The sequence below is a fragment of the Ochotona curzoniae genome, unplaced genomic scaffold (assembly GCF_017591425.1).
Source record: "Ochotona curzoniae isolate NIBS_2020 unplaced genomic scaffold, NIBS_Ocur_1.0 contig_2210, whole genome shotgun sequence".
NCBI lineage: Eukaryota > Metazoa > Chordata > Mammalia > Lagomorpha > Ochotonidae > Ochotona > Ochotona curzoniae.
Window position 1 is genome coordinate 33,876,456 of NW_024465369.1, and position 23,378 is coordinate 33,899,833.

General features: G+C 42.3%; 1 protein-coding gene and 1 non-coding gene across 3 annotated transcripts in view; both read left to right on the forward strand.

The window, feature by feature from the left end:
* The window catches only part of RAPGEF4 (Rap guanine nucleotide exchange factor 4), a 295,713-nt gene that overhangs the window by 81,228 nt on the left and 191,107 nt on the right, over positions 1–23,378 (forward strand). The window lies entirely within an intron of this gene.
* On the forward strand, positions 5,738–5,854 carry LOC121150991. Its single transcript, XR_005883083.1, has one exon. It is a non-coding gene; the product is annotated as a U5 spliceosomal RNA (small nuclear RNA).

Sequence of the window (23,378 nt, forward strand, 5' to 3'; positions counted from 1 at the left end):
CAAGCCCCCAACTCTGATTTTTTCCAGCTTCTTGCTGATGCAGATCCTGGCAGGTGACAGGCGATGACTCAGTATGGTCTAGGAGACTCAGATTGAGTTCTGATCTTGGCCTGGCTCGATTCTGGCTGTTGGAGGCATTTGAGGAGTGTGCCAGAATAGGAAGAGCTCTCTTTGCCTTTCAAATTAAAGGAAGTAAAAAATTTTACAGGAAAAAGTTACATTATTGAAAATTCAGAGTAACATACCTGGCTGTCATATGCGAGATAAATATGTTTACTCTGAACATCACATAGTGTATGCCTCTCCTGAAGTATCACATGGCACCCCATAAACATGCAATTTTATGTATTAAAGATGAAAAAAATATAGGAAATAAATATAAAAACGATACCCCCTTCAACTTTAATAAAGATGTTAGTGATTATAGCTATATCATGCTGACACTGTAATAGTGAATGCAACACGAGAAATCCTCTTTGTGTTAATTTTCCAAGAAGATGTCCCTGTAAATAACCTCTGCGGGTCTCCTGCATTTCCTGAGGTGATGTATATGCACCAATCAGCCAAGCTTCCCTGGTGGTGTAGATGACCTTGTGTGCACGGTCCCTGAGATAATAAATATTTATATTGACAGTGCCGCTGTCATGAATTGAGGTCATAGAATTGGGTTTGGATTTTTAATCTGGTGTATTATTCTTGCTTAATTTCATTGTGCTGCAGTTCCAGTGCTATAAATCAGGGAGGATATTTGCCTACAAAAGGAAAAGGGGGAAAGGGTAATAGTATGAAAAAGTGCCTTTGTTTATTAAAGGTGTTTGTTCATTAGGTACCTGTGTTTTGGCTACCATGTCCTGGATCTCCTTGCTTTTGCTTTTAAAAAAGATAGATCTATGATGACTTGAATTAAGGGTAGCATACAGACCATAGAGTAAATGAGTGGGAAGGTAGGCGGAGAAGAAATATCTTTTTTAATAAATAAATGTAGGACATAAATACGCAATTTCAAGCCCTACAGACAAGGCCGACTACATAATTTATGGGACACAGTACAAATAAACATGTAGGGGTCCTTGCTTTCTTTCTCAGAAGGAATGAAAATGTTACTTCTAACGTTACTATATAAAGCATTTTTCTTTTGTTTGCTCTCTATCTTAAATTCATCATTTTACTCTTTAGTTGCTATTTAATACTGTTCAAAGTAAATAAAAACAGATTTCAGTTTATTAGCATAAAATTCCTGCTGATCTTTCTATGGTGTAATGCCAATGATTAAGTATAAACATAAGAACATTTAACTTATATGCACAATCACCAGAATTGCATATTTTTCTCTTCCATATCTGCTGCATGTATACATATTTCAGTAACATCAAGACAGGGAAAACCAAGCTCTAAACAGATTCAGCTTTTCTACCAACACTATCTTTAGTTTACTGATGAGGAAGGATTAGTTAAAAGGAAAAAAAGTGATGTGCTGCCCTATCTATCCTTTTCCTTACTTTTGCTATTTTTGGCAACTGGGGTTGGTTGTCCAGTCCGTGGGAGGAACATGATGAGAAAGGCTTTGGTAGCGTTTCTTCACTAATACTAGTACATTGTGGGGATGAGTAGCAACTGATTTCCTCACCTAAAAACATGCTGTGCTTACCAATTGCTTCCTCAAGCCATCTTGCACTCCCATGCACTGTGAGTTCACTGCAGTCCTGTGCTATTGGGATATTGGGAGCACGGTTGCAAAACGAGATGGCAGGGAACAGCAGATATTCCTGCTTTGTCCTGGTTTTTGTGCATGATCCACTGCAGTTCTGGAATACACTTATAAAACACAAGTTCAAAACAAAATCAGGACTTTCAGGATGGTGACAGTAGACCAGCAGGCCGAGTACGGAGAGCCAGCTTGAGCCTGGCACCCTAAGACATTGCCCAGGCCTCATGCCCATGTGGTAGGTGTGAGTGTGTAAATGCTAGAATAGTAAGGTCTGTTTTTTTTTTTTTCTTTCATCATCCATTTTCACAACTCCTGTTCTCAGAGGATATTGTGTCCATTGGTTTTTTTTCAATAACATTTTTGGTAAAGATGATACAGACATAGATATTTAAATGTATATGTGCAAATTATATATGACTACAGGTTCTTGGCAATTTTCCCAATCAGGTGGGGTAGTCTGTTTTTCTCCTCTTTAATCTAGACTGGTCCTAGGGCTTGTATAGACTTAAGGATTTCTACTGGACTTACTTGGCTTGAGAGTTGACCAACAAAGGCCCTGAACTTAGGCTCTTGACCTCTAAGAGTGTGATCTCTGTTGTGTGAAGACACCAAAACTGAAGAGTCCTATGGTCCCCTGCAGATATTTCAACCAAATCGTTTGAGACCATGGAGAGATGAATTCAGCCAGTCTTAACCAAATCTGCAGCTGAGTGTAGCCACCTGAGGGCAAGCCCAGATGTTAACTAAAAGATGGATTGGTCAGGAAACCCACAGAATTATAGACATCATAAAACTTTGTTTTTTTAATGTATACATTGGAATGAATTGGTCTGAGCATTCAATATACATTAAAAACATTAGAACTTAAATGCATCCATAAATATAATTATTCCATGCATTTTTTTGAAGATTGGTTTTATTTATTTGAAAGGCAGAGTGAGATGAAGAGAAAAACAGAGAAGTAGATCTTCCATCTAGTAGTTCACTCTATACAGCCACAAAGTTTGAGGCTGGACCAGGCCAAAGCCAGGAGTCAGGCAGTTTACCCAGGTCTCCCATAGGTGGCAGGGGCTCAGCATTAGGGCTGTCTTCTGCTTTCCCTGGCACATTGGCTAGGAGCTGGATCAGAAGTGGAGCAGTTGAGACCTAAACCAGTGCTTATGTGGGCTGCTGGCCTAACAGGCAGTGGCACTATACCATGTAACTGAGCCACATGCCATTCATCTTCTCTGGGTTTTTTTTTTTTTACATTTTGTATATCTCAGAGATCCTTTCATCAAGTCCCCACAGGTCAGCCACATTATGCTGCAGAGTTTTCCACTGAATGATTTCTGTAATTCATGTAACTTCATGGACAATTTTGTTAGATTGTGTTCTCAGTAGTGCCATGTAGGACAGTCTTCTGTGTATCTTGGTAATTTTAAGATTTATTTATTTTTATTGGAGAGGTAGATATTAATTTTTTTTATTGGAAAGGTAGATTTACAGAGAGAAGGAGAGACACAGACAGGGAGATCTTCCATCTGCTGATTCACTCCCCAAGAGGCTTCAATGGCTGGAGCTGAGCCCATCTGAAGCCAGGAGCCAGGAGATTCTTCCAAGTCTCCCATGTGGGTGCAGGGTCCCAAGGCTTGGGGCCATTCTATACTGCTTTCCCAGGCCACAAGCAGGGAGCTGGAAGGGAAGTGAAGCAACCAGATTAAAAACTAGTGCCCATATGGGATCCCAGAGGATTTAGCCACTAGGGCTATCACAATATTCCTATCTTGGTACTGTTATGGAATGCATCTGTATCTCTGGACCCATAGATATGATATGAAATTTAAAGTTTGAAAAGTATTTTTAAATTCAGTCTAGAGAGATCCTGTCTTAATTTATGAGTATACGTGTTTTGATATTTCTTTAACATCAATAATTTCAAATTTTAAAAATTTTGCCAGTAAAAGTAAGGTGTATTATTTGTTATTTTTTTCTGTATCTCTAATCATGAGTAAAATTAAGCATTTAAAAGATATTTCTTGGTGATTGTTATTTTATGAGAGTGGCTGACTCATATCCTTAATCTAGCATTCTTGGGTGAGATCTGTAGTTCGTAAGATTTTAGGAGCCCTCTGTAAATTAAAGAAACATGGCCCTTTGGCCATATGCATCAAAATGCTGGGTTGTGGCTATGCAGAAGTTCTGTATTCTACTGCTTGGTAGGGTGATGATAGTACTTTGTATTTCTCATTGTTTTCTTATATGCTTTGTATTTAGATAGATATATTTCTCTGCTTTTTAAAACCAGAGGGGAGGATTTGGAAAGTTTTCAAAAAGAGGTGATAAATGGTTCAAGAAGCTGATATATTTAATTTTGATGTGAATATTATGACATGTATACTTTTAATCACTACATGCTACTTCATACACTGCTTATGTGTCCTTTACAGTTTTTAAAAATATCTCCTTAAAGTTTTTGTTAAAGATATATGTATTTTTTTGACCAGACATTTTAAGAGTAGAGAAACATTTCCTGCCTACATGGTTTTCTTCTTCAAGACACTTCATTCATTCATTCATTTCCCTCCCTCACTCCCCAATCTCTTTCCTGTAAATTAGGGCCCCCGTTATGCTTCCCTGAGGACATACCACTATTAAAGAGAAACTTTTAAAAAGCCGTTTATTGTCTGCCACTTCTCTTGGATATTATTTGCATTTATCCAGTTTTTTATTTTTTGTTTACTGATAGGGAAAGTCTGCATGAAGAGGTTAATCCTGAATTAGTTGGTGGCTGCATGTGTTGGCTACAAAATGCAGTTGCCCGCGATAATTTATTCATCTTTATATATTTGGAGAAAACTGAAGGGAAGAAAGCTTTTGTAAGCTGGATCACAGGCTGTTTCCCTTGGCTGCATCCATGTGTCAACAGCCAAGTCTATAGTGTCCCATGCTCTTGACAGAAGCGGTTAGAGGATGGCCCCAAGGTTGAAGCCAGAGCCCTGAATGCAGAGATGAAGTAATTCCCACATCATGTCTGGATCTCATCTTTCCCAGGTGCTCAGAACACTGTCGCTTAATGGTTCTAGAAAAATAGCATGTCATCCTGCTCTGAACTTGGAGAGGGGAGATTGAAATGTGTGTTTAAGCTTGGCCATCAATTATGAAGACAGAGGAAGAGAACTGCTCTTAATGAAAACCTTGATTTATAGATGAAGGCCACAACGGCCGCAAAGGGTGCTGATAAAACACAAGACAGGGCGAATGCAGTCTTCCAGAAAGGCTCCGAGACTCGTGTCAGCGAGTCGGGAGCACTTTGAAAGGGCATGTTCATTTGCAAAAAAAGTCCCCAACAACTTTTACCATCTCCTGGAAATGAGGTACTCTACAGTTTTCAATAGGAGAGAATCCAAATATTTTGGGAGAAACTTTTATAAATCGTGTTGTTTCTCCTTAGCGTTGCTAAGTTGTTAAATTTCACTTTCCCATAGAGTGATGACTGTGTCTCCTCTTGAGCCTTGTCTCTCAGCCTCCCCTGGCAGCTGCTCAAGTTTCTGTGCTGGGTCCAAGGGATATTTCACGAGGAATGGCACCAGCACATCGTGTTCCTGTCTTGCTCTTGCTCTCCATTGCAGTTCTCAATATTCCTGCCTGGACAAACTCCCGCTTTCCCTGCATCTTGTGTTCTCTCTGTGGCAGGCTGGGGATGACACGGCTGTTAAGAGCTAGAGTAAAATGACCCCCAGGCAGCAAGCAGTGTACAGTCAGAACCTCGCCGTCCACCTGCCCTGTCTGATGGAACTCCTGTCACCTTCCTTCTGGCGGCTCGTGGAGCTTACTCTCAGGGCTTAACTGAGTTCAGTTGATTAGGAGGTGGGTGTAATGGCCTCTGGATTACTGAAGTTGTGGCTGCAGTGATTAAAATCTTCATACAGCATTCATTTTCAATTGTTCACCAAGTACAAACATGTCCTGTAATATACAAGCTTTGTCATACACAGAAGGGGCCATTTCCATGGTAGGAAGTGAATGGCCTTTGTATCAGACAGACTAGCGTCAACATTTCTCTTCAGAATGTATAAATCTTTAGCCTTTTACTAAAGATTTCTGTGGAGAGAAACAATTCTGAGGCCTGATCCAATTTTCTGAGGCCTTGCATTTTTGTAGGGTTGGAAAAAAAATTTTTTTAAAATGAGATTTTACTTCTTCCTGGCCATGGGATAATAATCCTCATGCTCTCACCATAAAATGAGATCAAGAAATATAGCTTTTGGAAGCTGACACGGCAGAGAGGAATTAGCCTCCCCTGTGGTGCTGGCACTCTGCATCCCACATGTGTGCCAATTTATTTACTTACTTGAAAGTTAGAGTTAGAAAGAGAGAGATATCTTCCATTGGCTGGTTCATTTCCTAGATAGAATGGTACCTGGTCAGGCTGAAGCCAAGAGCTCCATCTTGATTTACATGTATGGTAGGGCCAAAACACTTTTCTTTTGCCTTCTAAGGCAATTGAATATCTTTTAAAAATCCAACTGAAAATTGCTAAAACAAGCAAACAAAAAAGCAAAAACCCAAAACAAAAAAATGAAAATAATCCCCCCCCCCCATAATTTTGATATTAAAAAGTTCCTGAGACTGGTGCTATGGCCTGGTCAATGAATCCTTGCCTTGCATACCCAGAATCCTATATGGGTGCCAGTTTGTGTCCTGGCTGCTACACTTCCGATCCAGCTCCCTGCTTGTGCCCTGGGGAGCAGTGGAAGACAGCCCCAGTCCCTGATACCCTGCCTCCTCGTAGGGGGTTAGAAGAAACGCCTGGCTCCCGGCTCCACTCTAACCACTGCGGCCACTTGGGAAGTGAACCAGCAGATGGAAGATCTTTCTGTGTCTCCTTCTCTGTCTTTCCAATAAAAATAAATATATATATATTTTTAAAAGTTCCTTAACCATTTTATTTCCAACTAAAATGTCAGTTTTTCAGTATAGTGAGTAAATGAGGCCAAGCAAGGACTATGGCTAGCTGGTATTTCATTGCTCGAAAGTTTCCAGCTTAGAATGTGCGTATTAGGGTGGAAAGGGGATGAAAGTAAGTGTTACACTTCCAAAGTCTTCCTTGATCCCCTAACTCCTCCACACATTGAATGAGGGTGATGTTTCAGATCCCCCCGATCTTTTGGATAGAAGTGAAAGGCCAGGTATCTCCTGACCCACTGAAATAGTTTACTTCCCACCCCATGAAATATAGTATGTCTTTGAGGAGACCCAGACACATTATTTTTTAAATATGCAAATGCTTTAACAATAGCAAACAATCTTGGCAGCAAAAGTCTTCCCTTGAGTGACCCAACCTTGTTGCACATACACACGCATTACTACATAAATACACAGACAACACATCTGTGCCGCCGAGTGTCACTGCCAACAGAAACAACAGCATTCACCAACAGAGGCTTCTGTCTCTGCTTTGAGGTTAATGTCCTGGTGGCCTGGGTCTGCTATGGGGTCTGCCACGGTGCAGCAGCAGCAGGATGGATGTCACATGTGATGTCCGAGATGTGAGACACTGGAATAGACTCCCAGTCACATCTCCCTTGCTGAGGGTGGGACTGCAAGCGTGCTCTGTTTGGGTGTTGCCTGGTAGATGAGAATAACAACACTGCTTGGGTAAGAAGGGCATTGTCTGAGGTGTGGCGTCCTTTCCACTTCCTCCCCCTACATGGAGCACTTCCTGCTTCCCAGTTGAGTGATGAGTCATCTGGACAGGCTTGAGGATGTGACCCTGGAGACCAGTTGGACCTGAAAGATTAGAGTGACATGGATGACAGATCTGCTTTCAGCACACATCCCGTCCAGGTAGAGCCGGAAAATGCATGAGTCGCTGAGGACTGGCAGCAAGGCCATGTGCCATCACCCGGCACTTGGCCACCAGATTCTCCTGGCATCCTGGAACATGCTGCGGTGGTGGTGGTGGTGGGGAGTGTCTCAATTTCTTGTGGTTTCAGGCAACTAAGAAGCATTTTTAAAGTTGACTCAGGTTGACGTGTTTGGCCCGTCTGTGTGCTGTAGTGGCAGATAGAACCACATAGCTGGAATAGTCAACCGAAAAACCACCTTAGGGTGTGTAAGGAAGATGACTTAGTTGTGTGTTAGGTTATGCTTGTGTAGAGTGTGAGCGTTTGCATTTACCATGTGTCAATAAGCATGTTCAAGTGTCTGTGAGTTTCCTAGCTCTGTATACTTTGTGATTTGTTTCCATTCTTAAGTATACATATATGCAGGTATATAAGTGTATGTAAAATGTTGACTCTTAAATGACCTAGCAAGAAACATCAAATTAGCTACATGCCTTAATTACTGCGGACTTAACATTGTGCTACACGGGCGCCTTTTCTATCTTGACTCATTTAATCCTCTTGAGAACCTGTATGTATATTGTAAGAAAACTGAGACTTGGGGAGATTAGGGACCTGCTTAATGTTGTATGACTGTTAAAGTGAAGGAATTGGGATTTAAACTAGCACTGTCTATCTTTAAAACTTGTGGTTTATATATTGTGCTACTCGCCCCCCCTCCTCCTGCCAAAGTTCTCTTTCAAAAGTGTTTTTTATTTAGTTACTTAACAGGCAGAGAGATGGAGCCCCCATCTGCACACTTGCTGCCTAAGTGCCTGTGATAGCAAGGACTGGGCTGAGACCAAAGTTGGGAGCTGAAAATGTACTCTGTATCATATGGATGGCAGGCACTGAGGTCCTTGGGTCATTACCACTGCTTCCCAGGGTGTGCGATAGTGGAACTGGGAGTAGAACCAGGACTCAAATTTAGATACTCTGATATGGAGTGCAGGCAGGCACCCTAAGCTTCATCTCAAGCCACCATTCTCTCTGTTCCTATCCAATAATCAAGTAGTATCAGCTATAATCTGTTAGCCAAATAATCTAATGAACAAGTCAATAAGCTATGGGCTGGTGTATTGGCTTAGTTGGCTAATCCTCCACATCCAAGTACTGCATCCCACATAGGTGCTGGTTTGTGTCCCAGCTGTTCCAATTTCCATCCAGCTTCCTGCTTATGGCCTGAGAAAGCAACGGAGGATGGCCCAATACCTTGGGCCCCTGCACCTGTGTAGAAGACCCAGAAGAAGCTCCTGGATCCTGGCTCCTGGATCAGCTCAGCTCTGGCTGTTTCGGTCATTTCAGGAGTGAGCCAGTGGATGAAAAATATTTCTGTCTTTCCTTCTCTCTCTGTAAATCTGCCTTTATAAGAAAAATAAATAAGTAAATAAATATATTAGAAAAAGAAACTATCCAGTTTCACCCTCCTTATGTAGAATCTACATGAAAAAATACTCACTTGAAAATAATATAGCCCAAGTAGAGTATACGTTTGATTCTTATCAACACTGGTAAAAATTGAAACCTGCAGGACTGCATTGGAGTCAACAAGCATGAAATTGAGAAATGAATATGAGACCCTGAGGTGGGAAGTGAGGAGATGCCTGAGACAAGAACACCCTCCGACACAAGGAGGCCGCTGTTCATGCCCTGTGCTGGGAGGGCACCTGGGAGATGCTTTCTGTAATTTCCTCAGAGATGAAGCTATTCCCTTCACAGTGATGTGAGAGAACATCTTCTTCCAAAAATGTCCTCCTCCTTCAACCTTAAAACCTTTCCCAGGGAGGTCAAAGCCTTCGTGTCAGCCCCCATGCCTAGATAACCAAAGAAAATGCTCTGAGAAGTCAGGAAGTAAGGTCCCCCACTGTTTCCTATCTCTGTTTTCCCCCACTATTTTGTTTTCATTCCTAAGTGACTGACTTAGAGAAAATGAAGTGGGTTCACACTGTATGGGGCAGCCTTGTGGTATTAGCTTTTTGATCAAAAGCAACGAAGAAACTCAGTCCAGCTCTGTCTAAGGAAATCCCATGCATGACACAAAAGTAATAGCTCAAGTATATGTGTGTTAGAGCTTTTTCAGATGCTGGTAGGAGACTCAAGGTTCAGTAGTTCTTTGTTGTTGTGTTTAATTGTGTGTAGTTATGTGTTTAATTATTGTAGAATCTCTTGGTCTAGAGCTAGTTCCATATAAAGACTTCATTTTTTTTTTTTTTACCTTGTATGCTTTCTCTGTCCCAGGCACTTAGTTCACACATGTCCAAATTTATCTGAAGAATGGTGCTGGGCAATCACCATATGTCATGGGGAAAGGCAAGAGGAAAAAAATCGCATGAAATGTATTGGACAAAGGCAAAGTTTGTTTATTTGTACTCTGCAGTGTTCTGTTCCATTCATAATTTTTAGAAGCACAAACTTATTTAGCCATTATTTTCTTTTTTTTAGATTTATTTATTTTTATTACAAAGTCTGATATACAGAGAGAAAGATCTTCCGTCCGATGATTCACTCCCCAAGTGAGCACAATGGCTGGTGCTGCCCCGATCCAAAGCCCGGAACCAGGAACTTCTTCCAGGTCTCCCATGCAGGTGCAGGGTCCCAAGGCTTTGGGCTGTCCTCGACTGCTTTCCCAGGCCACAAGCAGGGAGCTGGATGGGAAGTAGAGCTGCCGGGATTAGAACTGGCACCCATATAGGATCCCAGCATGTTCAAGGCGAGGACTTTAGCTGCTAGGCCACGCTGCTAGGCCCTAGCCATCATTTTCATATGTGGGAAATTAAGTAGGGTTGCCTCCTAACCATTCCCCAGGTTCCTGTGCAACAGAGAGCAGTGTCCTTCTGGGTTGGACACCCCACCCCAAGCAATTGGAAACACACCAGTTGGTTTTTTTGTGAAAGAACATTGTGAGTGTTGATGATGGCTCAAAGAAAGTATTCTTTTTCCTTATGAAGCCAGGTTGTTGGCTTTATGGAAAAACTTTCATTTATTCATTTATTGAATATCTAATGAGTATGTAGTTGAGGGCATATCATTATGTAAGTGAGGTACAAAGAATGTATTGTGTGGGTATTGGGTCCAAGAAGTGACTATCTAATGTAGCAAGTATATGTGAAAGGTTCATTGTCAATATAAAAGTTAAGAAATACTAACATTAGGGGAAAGTGAATAAATTAAGAAATGAAATAATCAATATCTCCTCTGTCCTCTTGTGTGCTGAGGGCTTGTTTCCTCTATGCTAGTTGTTTAGTGTTGTATTTAAATTTTAGTTTTGATGACATTTACATAGTTGATTAGTGTGGGAAGGGTCCAGGATCAGGGGAAAGTGGGTGAGACCATTGTTTCCACATTTTCTTTTCTTTCTTTATGTACCTGGGGGAAGGGAGAAGTGACACCCAGAAACCCAACTGCCTCAATATCCAGGGATGGGGAAAGGCTACCTGATGTTATTCCAGGGTCCCTGATATGGAGCATGTTCCACAGGTTCTGCGTAAGTGGTTTTGATAGTTCTGAGATGCTGTTCTTGCAGCTGCAAGGATGAGAATATCCTTCCAAGGCCCATTGGCTGACACAGCCTATCTCTGAGTTTGGATTCACCCAGAAATTTGCTGTCATTCTCTACTGGGGTAGTTGTCCAATTTGTTCTGCCCTCCTTTCTCTGCTTTGGTACCAGATGTTCTCTGCAGGCTCCAATAGTCTGACATATCCTCCATGTACTTCCAGGTATGCCATCCACTGCTCCATCAAAGCCTTTGAGGTGTCCCAGTTTTGACACATGCACTCCATTTTCAGACCACGTGTCCTGCCACTCTGCATGTTTGTAGTTATGAGTTTAGCAGTTTTAGTTGAAGGGAACCTTCAAACAAATCTCAGGTGATCTCAGTCCTATCTCTTGTGTGTGAGCCCACCTGTACAGGGCCCAGTTCATTCTGTCACTCACATCAGCCTATGTCCACGCTGGTAATTAAAATTTCTAAGTCAGATCTATCTCCAACCCCATTTCTTACACAAACAAATGGATGCTGTGGCTCAGCTCAACACTGCCTTTCACACAGTCAGCCCTCATTTGCTGTCGGGAGCTGTAGCCCAGTCAGAGTCACCCCCAATCACTCCAACTGGGCTGCCCTCTAGTCCTGGTTTCTGTGTCTGCCAGCATGTACTGGGAAATGGTCTGGTCTGTCCCACTTCCCATTCAGCTCTCATCCACATGATTGGGTATTGAAACCTAACTCATCCCAACTGACTCCACCCTCTAGCCCACACTCACGCCAGTGGGTGCCACTGTTTGTCTAGCCAGGTTCACCTCCCAGTCCTGGTTCTCATGTTCACCAGTGGGAGTTGCAGCCTACAGAGGGGAGCCCACAGTTTCCCTTCTTGGCCCAATCCGATTCCTGGATCTTGCACTCTCCACGCACTGTCTCTGTCTCTCTCCCAGGCACTTAGTTCACACATGTCCAAATTATCGGAAGAATGGCGCTGTGCAGTCACCATATGTCATGGGGAAAGACAGGAGGAAAAAGTCGCATGAAGCGTATTGGACAAAGGCAAAGTTTTTCTGCAGTCTAGCTTAATAGGACTTGTCCTCTGTTCCAGCCCTTGCCAGCTGAAGCTGCGGTAAAGCCCAAATCCACCTGCCCTTATTCTGGCTCATGCCTGCACAGTACATACAGTCAGTCATCCTAGCGTAGCTCTCCACCTAACCCAGTTCACATGCAGGCCAGCCGGTGTTGTAGCCCTGCCTAGCCTGGCCTGCCCCCAGCCCAAGATAGCAGACTCATCAGTAGGAGCACTTAGTATTTGATGCTATACTGCTCACTTTACTTCTTGGAATTATGTGCAGCATTGGGGTTGAATTACTCATTAAAGGTCAAATCTTAGAGGACTAACTATAACATCCATAACTGGTGATTGTGATATTGTGAGCACATACTTAATGTTTATTAAGTAAACAGTTGTTAATACTTCAATGCAAAATTCTTAAAGACTTTTTTTGGGGGGGATTTTTGTGTGTTCTTTGTGATTTATTGCCTCTTTAAAAAACCAAAATATTTATTTTTATTTGAAAGGCAGATTTGACATAAAGAAGGAGAGATCTTCCACCTGCTGGCGTACTCTCCAAATGGCTGTCATAACCAGAGCTTGGCTGATCAGAAGCCAGGAGCCAAGAGTTTCCTGTGGCTCTCCCATGTACAGGGCGCGGGGAGCTGGATGGGAAGTGGAACAGCCGGGACTTGAATTGGAGCCCAAATGGGTTGCCGGCACTGCAAGTGGAGGCTTAGCTGCAAGGTGCTTGGCATCTTCAATGCTGATTGTAACCTAGGTTGATATTACAGTTCTTTTGTAGGAAATAAAATCCAATGGTAAAGCACCCAATAAAGTTTTCTTCCTCTTCAAATAATTTATCAGGAAGATTGCCTTCGGATGCCATGGTAGGTATAGAAGTGTTAGGTGTTTTCATTGCCTCCCATTTTTATAATTTGAGCATCCAGTAGGAGGACCAGAGAGCTCATAAGACTTCCCTAAAGCCATTCTGCTAGGCAACGTCGGTTTCCCCAATACTGGTCCAGTGCTGCTCCTATTGCACAGTCTCTGGATTGGGTAAGAACATGTGCTAAGGTTAAAGCCTTAAATGAACAGTGTTTGCAAAACTACTCTGAGGTTCTGATCAAAGTTACAAAGTTTTCTTTTTTCTTGCAAAAAAAAAAAATGCAAGGGCACACAACTTTGGATAAAATTTCAGGCAGGAACTGTTTGATATCCCCCACTCACAACTCTAGTGTTCATGAGTCTCATTTTAAGAAGTCTTAATACAGATGGTATTTGACAAGAAACACTCTATTTCTAAACCCTCCCACATTCTAATTACACTTGAGTAATTACAAGATTGGAGAATGTGGGTCATTACTGCCACTTCTCAAAATGCCCATTTAGGATTTAATTATTAATGAGGGAACAATTCCCAAAGCAGACATCCAAATCTACATGTTGGCTGAACACACACACTCTTGAACATAAACTATTCATTTAAAAGGCATCTACTTTGCTCTATATAAAAGCAGTCCAAAGACTAGACAGTTTGCATTTCCTAGAACTACCTGATTCTTTACTGAAGATTTTGTTGTCCCTTATTCTCATTTGCTTTTATATTAAATACCTGTTTTGGTGTGTACTGTCTATTAAAAATGCTATCACAAGCATCTTTATCTGAAAGCTAGAAAGTTAGTTATAAGGCAAGTACTTTTAGATCAACTGTTACATGTGGAATATTCTGAGAGATGATGGAAAACATATGCGTAGTCTATGCTCTCAGGGAGATTAGGGTCCAGTTTGGAGGGAGCAGTGACATGAAGCTGCACTGATGTTCAGCCTTTACCAAGTGCTACTCAAGTGTCAAGCAAGAGAGACAGAAATCACTTTAAGGGGAGCTTACCTTCATAAAGGAGGAGAAGTCTGGAGTGGGGTTTGAAAAGTGAGTAAGATTTGAGGCCAAACAGAAGAGGAGAGTATTTTAGTGTATTCCAGCTGTCTGTTGCTTTATAACAAGCTATACCAAGTGTACTCAAACATTTCCTTACTTTGCTCATGAACCTGCACTTTGAGAATAGCTTGTCAGTTTTCCACTTGGCATCATTTAGGCACAGCTTGGAGGATGCTAGAATCAACTAAAGGCTCACCACTAGTGTGTCTGTTGCTGGCTGTGAGAATAATCAGAACCATTGGGGATGTGGAGCTATTTTCATGTAGTTGCTAATGTCCTAAGAGAACTACAATATAGTATAGTCTTTTTAAAAGGAAATTATTTTATTTATTTGAAAGGTAGAATTAGAGGGCAAGATCTTTGATTTTCTGATTTATTTTTATTCCCCAAATAGTTACAATTGCTGGGCTAAGTTAAGATTGAGCCAGAATGCAGGAATTCCATCAGGGTGTTCCACATTAGTGGCAGCTCCCCAAGTGCTTGGGCCGCATTCTCCTGCTCAGAAGTGAAGCAGTCAGGACTAGAATTGACACTCACACGAGCTACTGGCATTGCAAGCGGTGGCTTAACCCGTTGTGCCACAGCATCACTCCCCAGAAGCTCTTTTTATTTTATGACATTTCGTGGAAGTCACTGCCACTTGCCACAAGAACACCCTGATCTGAGAGGGAGGGAGCACAAGCCCCACTTTTAACATATTAAAGCCACTTGTAGGATGAGTATATGAGGCCAATGATATTGTGATCATTTTTGGAAAATACAGCTTGCAGCACAGACTGTGGAATGATGGAGGCTGTGGAGAAGGTGAAGTTGAAGATGTTTTGGGAAATGGTTTGGGTGAAACAAGGAATGAGTAAATGGGAGCCTGGGAAAATGGACAGAAGTCTCTGCTGAGGAAATTGGACTGGGTCCTGCTGACACCAGCGACTCTGTAGCCTGTTTGACATTATCACAGTGATCATTAAGTGGGATGAGGTGGCTGGGGAGTGCAGGATAGTTTGCTGGGGTAGCTGGGAGTGTTACCATTACCTGGGATAGATTACAGAAAGGGTAGATGTACCATGATAAGGCCTCACAGGGAAAGTAGGCTAGAGGACAGGAGCAGGAATGAGATAAGATACTCTGCCAAGGAATACATGATGTTGAAAGTAATTGGATCACAAGTATGTACATGTATTCTCATAGATGAACTGCATAACAGAGACTAGCATACCAGTAAGTAAAGATAAGCTGCAGTACACATCTCTACTCCTGAATAAATGGATGTCAATGAATCAGTTAAATATACCTTGACAGTATGATATCTAAATTCTACCTTTGCTTCTACCCACAATGCCATGATACACTTAAACAGCAGAATGTTAAACTTGTGACTGTTACTGAAGGACTACAATATTGTGACAATATGGGAGAAAATGGCTAAGGAAGAAAGGGGAAGGGATCCTTGGGTATTGAGATGGTTGGGAGGCTGAATGTGGCCCATCCTCCTATATCCCCTGCCTCCCACACCAGAAATTGGAAGAAGAAATAGAAAGTTTGGAAACAGTGATCATACTCACTTCTCCCTAACCTAGATTCTTAACATCATCTAAAGTAATAATTTAAAAAAAAGTTAAAAAAAGAAAGTAAGATTAAACTGATTTTTAAAAAATGTTTAATAAAAATTGTGTGAAAAAAAAAGAAAGAGAAAAGGAAGGGAGGAATCCCTATACCTACAAAACTGTATTGTGGAAAAATAATAATAACAATAAAATAATTCTTCTGAAATGCTAAAACAAAACAAAATGATTGGATCAAGGAAATGGGAGCGGAGGGAGAAGTAGGGAACAACAATGTCATTGTTTGGAGCTCAGTGGAAAGGTAGGCTTAAAGAAGTTGTTAGAAGTTTTCCCAACCCTGAATCTGCCAAGGGCAAGTCATACTTCAATAATTAGTGTTCCCAGCATTTATAAAATTAAGGTTTTTTTTTTTTTTAAAATGTGATAATGTTTTTGACTCATTTAGTTTTCAGAGTATTCCTTTTTGTATATTACTACAGACCCCAACATCTCTTATCCACAATCCTGGGTTTTGCAAGCAGTTTTGAAAAGCTTTTGTCAGCTCCTCCATCAGCAAAGCCTGCCATGAACAGGTGCTGGATGAATTTGTGGCTAGTGCCAGTTTCTCTGTATATCACGTAGTGTGAATAGCCATACATTCTAGAGGAAATCCTGTCTTATCATGCACAGAAAAGGTAATAATTTGCCCACCCAGGACCTCTTAGCTGTGAAGATCTCCTCCTTGAGCCACAAGTCAATCGCAGATGCTCTGCACATTCAATGGCAGTTAACCTAGCAGCGAAGACACCTGTATCCTATTAACAGGGTGCAGGGGCTCAATACCAAGGTGTTTTTTTTGACTCCAGCTTCTGGCAAATGCCATACAGGGGAGCTGCATCCCTGGCTCCCCGATTTAGTTTCAGTCCTTCTGTGACATTGCAGGCATTTGCAGGGAGTGAACCAGTAGATGAGAGGTTTCTTTGTCTGCCTCTCCAGCAAATAAATACACTGGGGAGAAAAAAGCTGTACACATACAGCATTTGTGAACGTGGATCTTTCCCTCATCACCTTATCTCTGATAGGTGCTGGTATTCTTTCCATTAAATTTCAATTCCTCTGAAGGCAGAGCATCGTAGTTTTTGTGGTTATTTGCCTTATATATGCACATTTAATCTTGGAGGCTGCCTGCTGTTGCTGTGTATATGTTCTAAGTGAGACTGCCTCGAGGGGTTAATCAGCATACACAGTAAATCTGAGTGCTCTGTCAGTGCCCAGGCTTGGAGGGTCAGAGTGGGAGCAATCTCCCACGGGCCCAAAAGCTGACCCTGTCCTCTCTGAAACCTCGCCTCTGTGCCCTGGGCAGAGACCAGGAGCCTGTCTCTTAAGTCTTTGATGCTTTTTAGATGCCATGTTGGGAGTGTGAACCTTGCAAAGTAAAGAAGGCAATAAAATCACATTTTCATTTCAAGCTTTTCTCCTCTGAAGGCAAGCTCTGCTTTTCATAGAAAAAAAAATTAGCCCTGAACTTCACACCTCTTTGCATTTGCCTCCCTCTTGCTCCTCTACACCCCATGGTGAATTAGCTGAATGACTTCAAGCATCAGATTCAATTCTTTCATTGTTAGGTTGGCTATGATTGTCTTTAATAGTCACAAAATTATCCAGCATCTAAAAAACACAATTAAAAACTCCAGCCACAGTGTGTCCCTGTGATTTAGGGCTGGCAGTAAAGTGCTGCCTCAGAGGAGTTCTTCCAGACATTTGGAATTTAATACTTTCCAAATTTTATTTCATAAATGGAATCCAAAGGGCTTGCCTTTTTTTGTCCATTCACTATCAGGCATATTTTAAATCACTCAAAAATGGGGGGTATTAATTTAATGTCATCTTTGAAGTAGAACACATTTTATAGTTGATAATCTTTAATTTTCTCTGTACAACATCAAGTCAATATATGAATGCTCAGTGAGTTAAGACTGGTTTGAGCCCTTAGTGAGTTGATCTTCTGCAACTGATCTTCTTACCAGAGAGAGATTTGAACCAACCTTATAGGTTGTCAGGTAGGTAGTGATGGTATTGGAGAATACCACCAAACCAGCTGGTATTGGTGAATGGCAGACTCCAGATCCATCACTGGTAGGGCATTTGCATGTGATTCCAAGCAAGTAGGAAGACTCTGAGCTTTATGGACCTATAGGCTTCTGACCAAGGGACAAATGTTTTGTAAGCCATGCTGAATCCATTACAGGAGATGTCATTGCTTCTTCCAGGCAGCCAGGGTGACAACATCTAATGAGATGACCTGACAGCTCAGGGAGTGTACTTGTGTGTGTTGTTTGACGTGATGCCAACCAGTTTCAAGTGGGCAGAATTAAAATGCAAACCAAGCCCAGAATTTTTAAATTTAATTAGTGTCTGGTGTTTGCCAACGAGGGGGAAGGTGATAGAGTTCAGCAAACAAATTGCTGGGAGCTGTGCTGTCGCTTGAACTAAGACATCTTGACATGACGTGGCAGGGACAGCAGCTGGCCCCACTGTGGTGCCAGGGAATGGATTTGGCAGCTATAAAGGAAATGGAAAAATATTCTTGAAGCATGGCCTACTTATAAGTAGACTTTCAGCAACAACAACAACAACAACAAAATTGTGGAACATACACTTAGCATGAGATTTGCCATCTTCACCATTTTTTCCAGTGCATAATAAAGTGGCATCTAGAACCTTTACAATGTCATACCACCATCACCACTTCTAAGTCCAGCACATTTCACCACCCAGTGAGGAAAGTGGCTACCCCTCTCTCCCCTCCCTTTATCTGTCTCTCACCTGCTTTCAGTTTACAAGGATGGTACAGGAGCCCATAGGGATTGGAAGATACTGCGATTGAGAATTAGGCTATGGGTAGGGGGCATGTGATTGCAAATCTGAGCTTTTGTCTTTTGTTGTTTTCAATAACACGATAGCTCCATGCCCATAGAGGCACAAGGGGCAAACCCTTTGAAAACAACTTTACAGAGTGCATTTAGTAGGCCACAAAACTCACCCGTTTCAAGAGTATTTCAGTGTGTTTTAGTCTATTGAGCAGTGCAGCCATTCCCATGATTCTGAGAGCAATTTCATTTTATTCTCCTAAATAGGATCCTCCATGCCCTTTTACAGCCAATCTCATTCTTGCTCCAGCCAGCTGCTATCCCATTTGTTGCCTTTAGGAGTCACATGATACATGGTTTCTGCATCTGGCCCTTTTTACTGGGATTATTTATGATGCATGTGTCAGCAACATTTTTTGAATGGTGGAACAGTTTTCCACCAACTGGATAGACCACATTTTATCTGCCTGTTCATCTGTAAATGTCTTAAAAGACATTGTCGTCTGTAAATTCTAGAGGGTTGAATGGTTAGATATCTTGAAGACCCTCCTCCTCCCTCTCCCAAACAAATGACCATGGGGCAGATCTAAATTGTTAGATCATTGCTTTCTTCAATAATGCTTGGGGGGAGTCCTCACGGCTCACCAGGCCCTATGGTAGACCTGGGGGAATATATCACTGTGCTCTGGGAGTTTCTTTCCTCTCTAGTGACACAGTTAGCCAAGACAAAGCCTGACAGAGTCCATGCAGCAGCCTGAAGTTCTTTCTTCTTCTTCTTGGAACACAGGCTGGCCACAGACTTCTTACCACTGTTGTGAGTTGCATGGTAGACTCATGGAGTAACTCAAAGAATAGACTACTTAGGGAAGCACTATGCAATGGTCTGGCTAGTAGGGTGACCGGGCCCAGATGCCAGAGGTGGTGACAGTGTGGCTTCCCAAGCCTGGGCTGCAGGCCCCTCCCAGTTCAGCTCTCAACCCTGCCCTTTGCTCCTCCTTGACTCCTGCCCTAGGCCATCTTACCGGACCAGAAAGCCAGGAGAGCAGGGGACAGGATGTCTCATGTGTGTTTACTCCTCTGGGATGCTGGGGCTGAAAGTGGCAATGGGAAGACCCAGGAAGCTTCAACAGGACAACTGCTTCATGTGGAGAAAAAAACAGGTGGTGTTTTGAGGGGCTTTCTTGGTGGCTGGTGGCAAAGTCCCATCCCATTAAATGATGGGGACAAAAAAGGGTAGGAGAGACACAGATGTGCCTGCTCTCAGAGATTACCTGAAACTTTTAAAGCAGACTGTAGTTATGTTTAAGATTATGTTATTCTGTAGAATTTAATCCTTATTTGTGATCTAATTTAATAGGACCTAAGTTTTAGCCTTGTCCATTTAGGGACAACCCTGGGCATTTTTCGCTCTTCATGGATATGCATATTTCCAGGATTATGGCTTGGAGCCTATTGGTGTGGTCCACCGTCTATGTTAACTTCAGGGGTGGGGAGCCATCACACTACTGTGAAGTGTTTGCTGTGGCTCTCCATGTTCCATCCCAGCCCTTCCCCTGCTGAAGGACTCAACTGCTGGGTTCTCCTTTTTGTTGTTGTTGTCGAAGATTGACATGCTAGTTGGAAAGAAACGGCCTTGGGTTGATGGGGTTGGGACTGACCCTATTAGTGATTAGTGCACTTACTCTGTAAAATTTACTCATGCTTGAAGCACCTCAAATGCCTTATTCTGTCCATTCTTAATTCATGTATGTATTATCTTTGAGCCAGTATCTGGTGAAAATCCGGTGGTACCTAATCAAATCATTTGCTTTTTTGGTCCCATTAGATCCCTTCTGTTGAGGTGATAGTTTCATTTTTAGTATAGAAGGCAAGTTTAATTAAAACTTACTTGCTATTTAAAATGGTAATTTGTTTGATTTAGCATTCTTAATTACCTTGACTAAATTGCCTATAGGGGCTCCTATAATTCATTTGTTTGTTCAGAATATTACTGTGTCATTTGCATGTTTTGAATGAGACCACTTTAATGAAGCACTGGGGTGGAGTCAGGGCAAATGCTAAGGGGTGGTCTTTTCCACCCTCGTCTGTTTGTTCAGCTGTAAGATTTCTATCATCTCTCTCAGTATTTTCACAGAAGATCAAAGATCTTAAAAATCCGGAGACTTGGCACTTGCTTAGTGAGGAAGCACTGGGGGGAAGGGCAGCACTGGAAGTGTGAGTGGCACCAAGTGCAGCCAGGGCCTGTCCCCCAGGAAGCCCCCTCCCCCGCTCAGCTTCATGTAACAGATACAGGGATGCCTTTCCTTAATGTTCCTCCCCCAGAGCTTCCTGGAAACTTGCTTCCTGCCACTGTATCGGTCTATGAAATGGAAGTGCATGTCTAATGTGTTACAGTCCTCAGTGGCAAGGCTTGAATGAATTAGAGAACAAGTATCTCAGTTTCTAAAGGTGATAATTTGATTATTCTGTGTTTGAACCGTTCATTGATGTTAGCAAATAGCCGTCTAATGGAGAGGGCTTAAGAAAGCATATAAAGATGAACAGGTAAGAATGATTTTTCATGCATGTCTGTACCAATAATTTTAGGCTTATTGTTTGATTTGAGGGGTGATATTTTGTTCTTTAGAATGCTTTTGTTTTAAGCAGAGAGAAATGAAGATTTCTTACTGGTTCTGATCAAGTTTGCATGACAATATGATTGAGTGAGCCTCTGATGTATTGGTATTAGGGAATTCCAATGTCTAATCACTGGTTTGCACTCTACCTCTTAGAAACTGATTCACAGCTCCCACTATAAAAAGCATTAGGATAGGACATAATAGAACATATTGCATTAGTTTAAATAGCTGCAGAGTTCCTATTGCCCATAACCAGAATGTGGAAAGCATTCTAATAAGAGCCCTTCATTAGTTTTAGTTGTATACTAAAAGCATCTCTTGAGTGATGGAGCCAGAAAACACATCTCAAAAAGCACATTCTTTCTTTTCTAGTAAGGGATTATTAGTGAAGAAAGGTGAATGTGTCTTTGGGAACATTCCTAATGAAAATGAAAGACTAACAGAGTCAGTGTTTGAAGTTTGCACTACAATTTGGGGTCTCCAAGAAAGGCAGGAAGATTGCTGCCCTCAGTGTCTTGCTAAGCCAGCTCCCAGCGTATGCTGAGTGGGAAGGCATAGTCCCTGGGTCAGCATGAAAAGGACATGCCCTCACAGAATGACACAGTCCTGGGGACCAGAAAAGTTGCGTTGCATTGACTTAATAATTGTGGTCTTGGGCAAGTGGCTGAACTTCTCTAGACCCTTGGCCTCATCCTGGGAAGTGATGGTAGATGCATCAGGCATTGTCTAAGGCCATTCTCGCTAATGGTCCCTGCAGCCATGTGCCTTTGTGCTGGGATCTCAGCACCCTGAGGTGGGAGCTGGAGAAGCCAGCTCCTGGCATCATGGTGTATAGTAGGCTGGCCGGGGCTGTGACCAAGAAGGAGATCTCGCAGGGCAATGAAGCCCTGGCCTTGCCTCCTCAAGGCTTCTGCTGCTGACTCACCTGTGAACCTGCAGAGACACTGAGCCTCTGGCTTAACTGAGCCTCTAGTTTCCTCTTTCCATTTCCCCACTAAGGGTGGAGGCAAATGGGGATAAGGATCTTAGAAGTAAAGGCATCTAGAAAATTATTTTTAAAAAACTGTTTGAAAGGCAGTCACATGGAGATGTGCCATCTCCTGGCTCACACTCACAACATCCAGGATTGGGCCATATTAAAACCAGCAATGGAAAATTTAGTCTGGATATACCACATGGACTGCAGGAACCCAACTACCTGAGCCATGACAAGCTGCCTTCCAGAGGGTGCATTAGCAGCAATCAGAGCTAGGACTTGAACCTCCTCCCCGCCAGTGCAATATGTGTATCCCAAGGAACATCTTAACTGCTGTGCCACAGATCTGCCTCTGGGATCTGCTTTTGATGTTGAAAATAAAGCTACCTTTGGAGTCTGACCTAGAGGCACAGGTGCTTGGCTCTCCCAGCCATGTGGTGGCTGCTGGGGGAACTGGGCCTGGTCAGGCGTAAGGCTTGGACCCTAGCCCTGGCTACCACTGCCAGGCAGTGGGCAAATCTTGGGCTTCTCTAGGCCTGAGAGATTTCTCCCTCCACAGTAATTACACTGTGGGGGGATCTTGGGCAGCTTTGGGCAGGCACAAGACTCTGGCTCTGCCCACCACTGCCATCTTGGTGGGGGAGCCCAGGTGAGTTTGACCAAGAGGCATGTGTGCTTGGCCTTCCCAGCTGCTTGGCGGCCACTGGGTGGACCCATAGATGGGCGAGATTGACAGCATTCCAAAACTATCACATCCACCTTGGCAAAATTTTTGGAACATGTGCCACTGTGACCCTAGGTTGATATTGGGTGGCCTTTTTTCATCTTTGGGTACTGGGATGGCTGGGAGGCTGAACATGGCCTATTCCCTTGTCTCTCTCCCCCCAACAGAAATGGGAAGAAGAAATAGAAAGCTTGGAAACAATGATCACACCCACTTCTCCCTAACCCTAGATCCTTCCCACCCCGATGAACTATGTAAATGTCCTCTAAAATAAAAAAATAAAAAGTAATAAAAGAAAGCTTCCTTGTGTAATAAATACAAAGAAAAAGTATTTCAATTTTATTTGATTCAAAAGATTGAATATTGTGACTTAAATGGCAATGCTTTACATTAGTAGGAAGTTTTTTTTCACAGAGCAAAAAATATTGATAAATACTAAAATTCATTAAATATTCCAATTACATAAAAACTAAGAATGTCCTATCCATTTCCAATAACCAGATCTATCCACTATTGACATTTTTATTTGTATAGTTCCAGATGTTTTTCTATGCATCTTTCAATGCCATTATCAAATATGTGTATCATTTTGGATTTAAAAATTG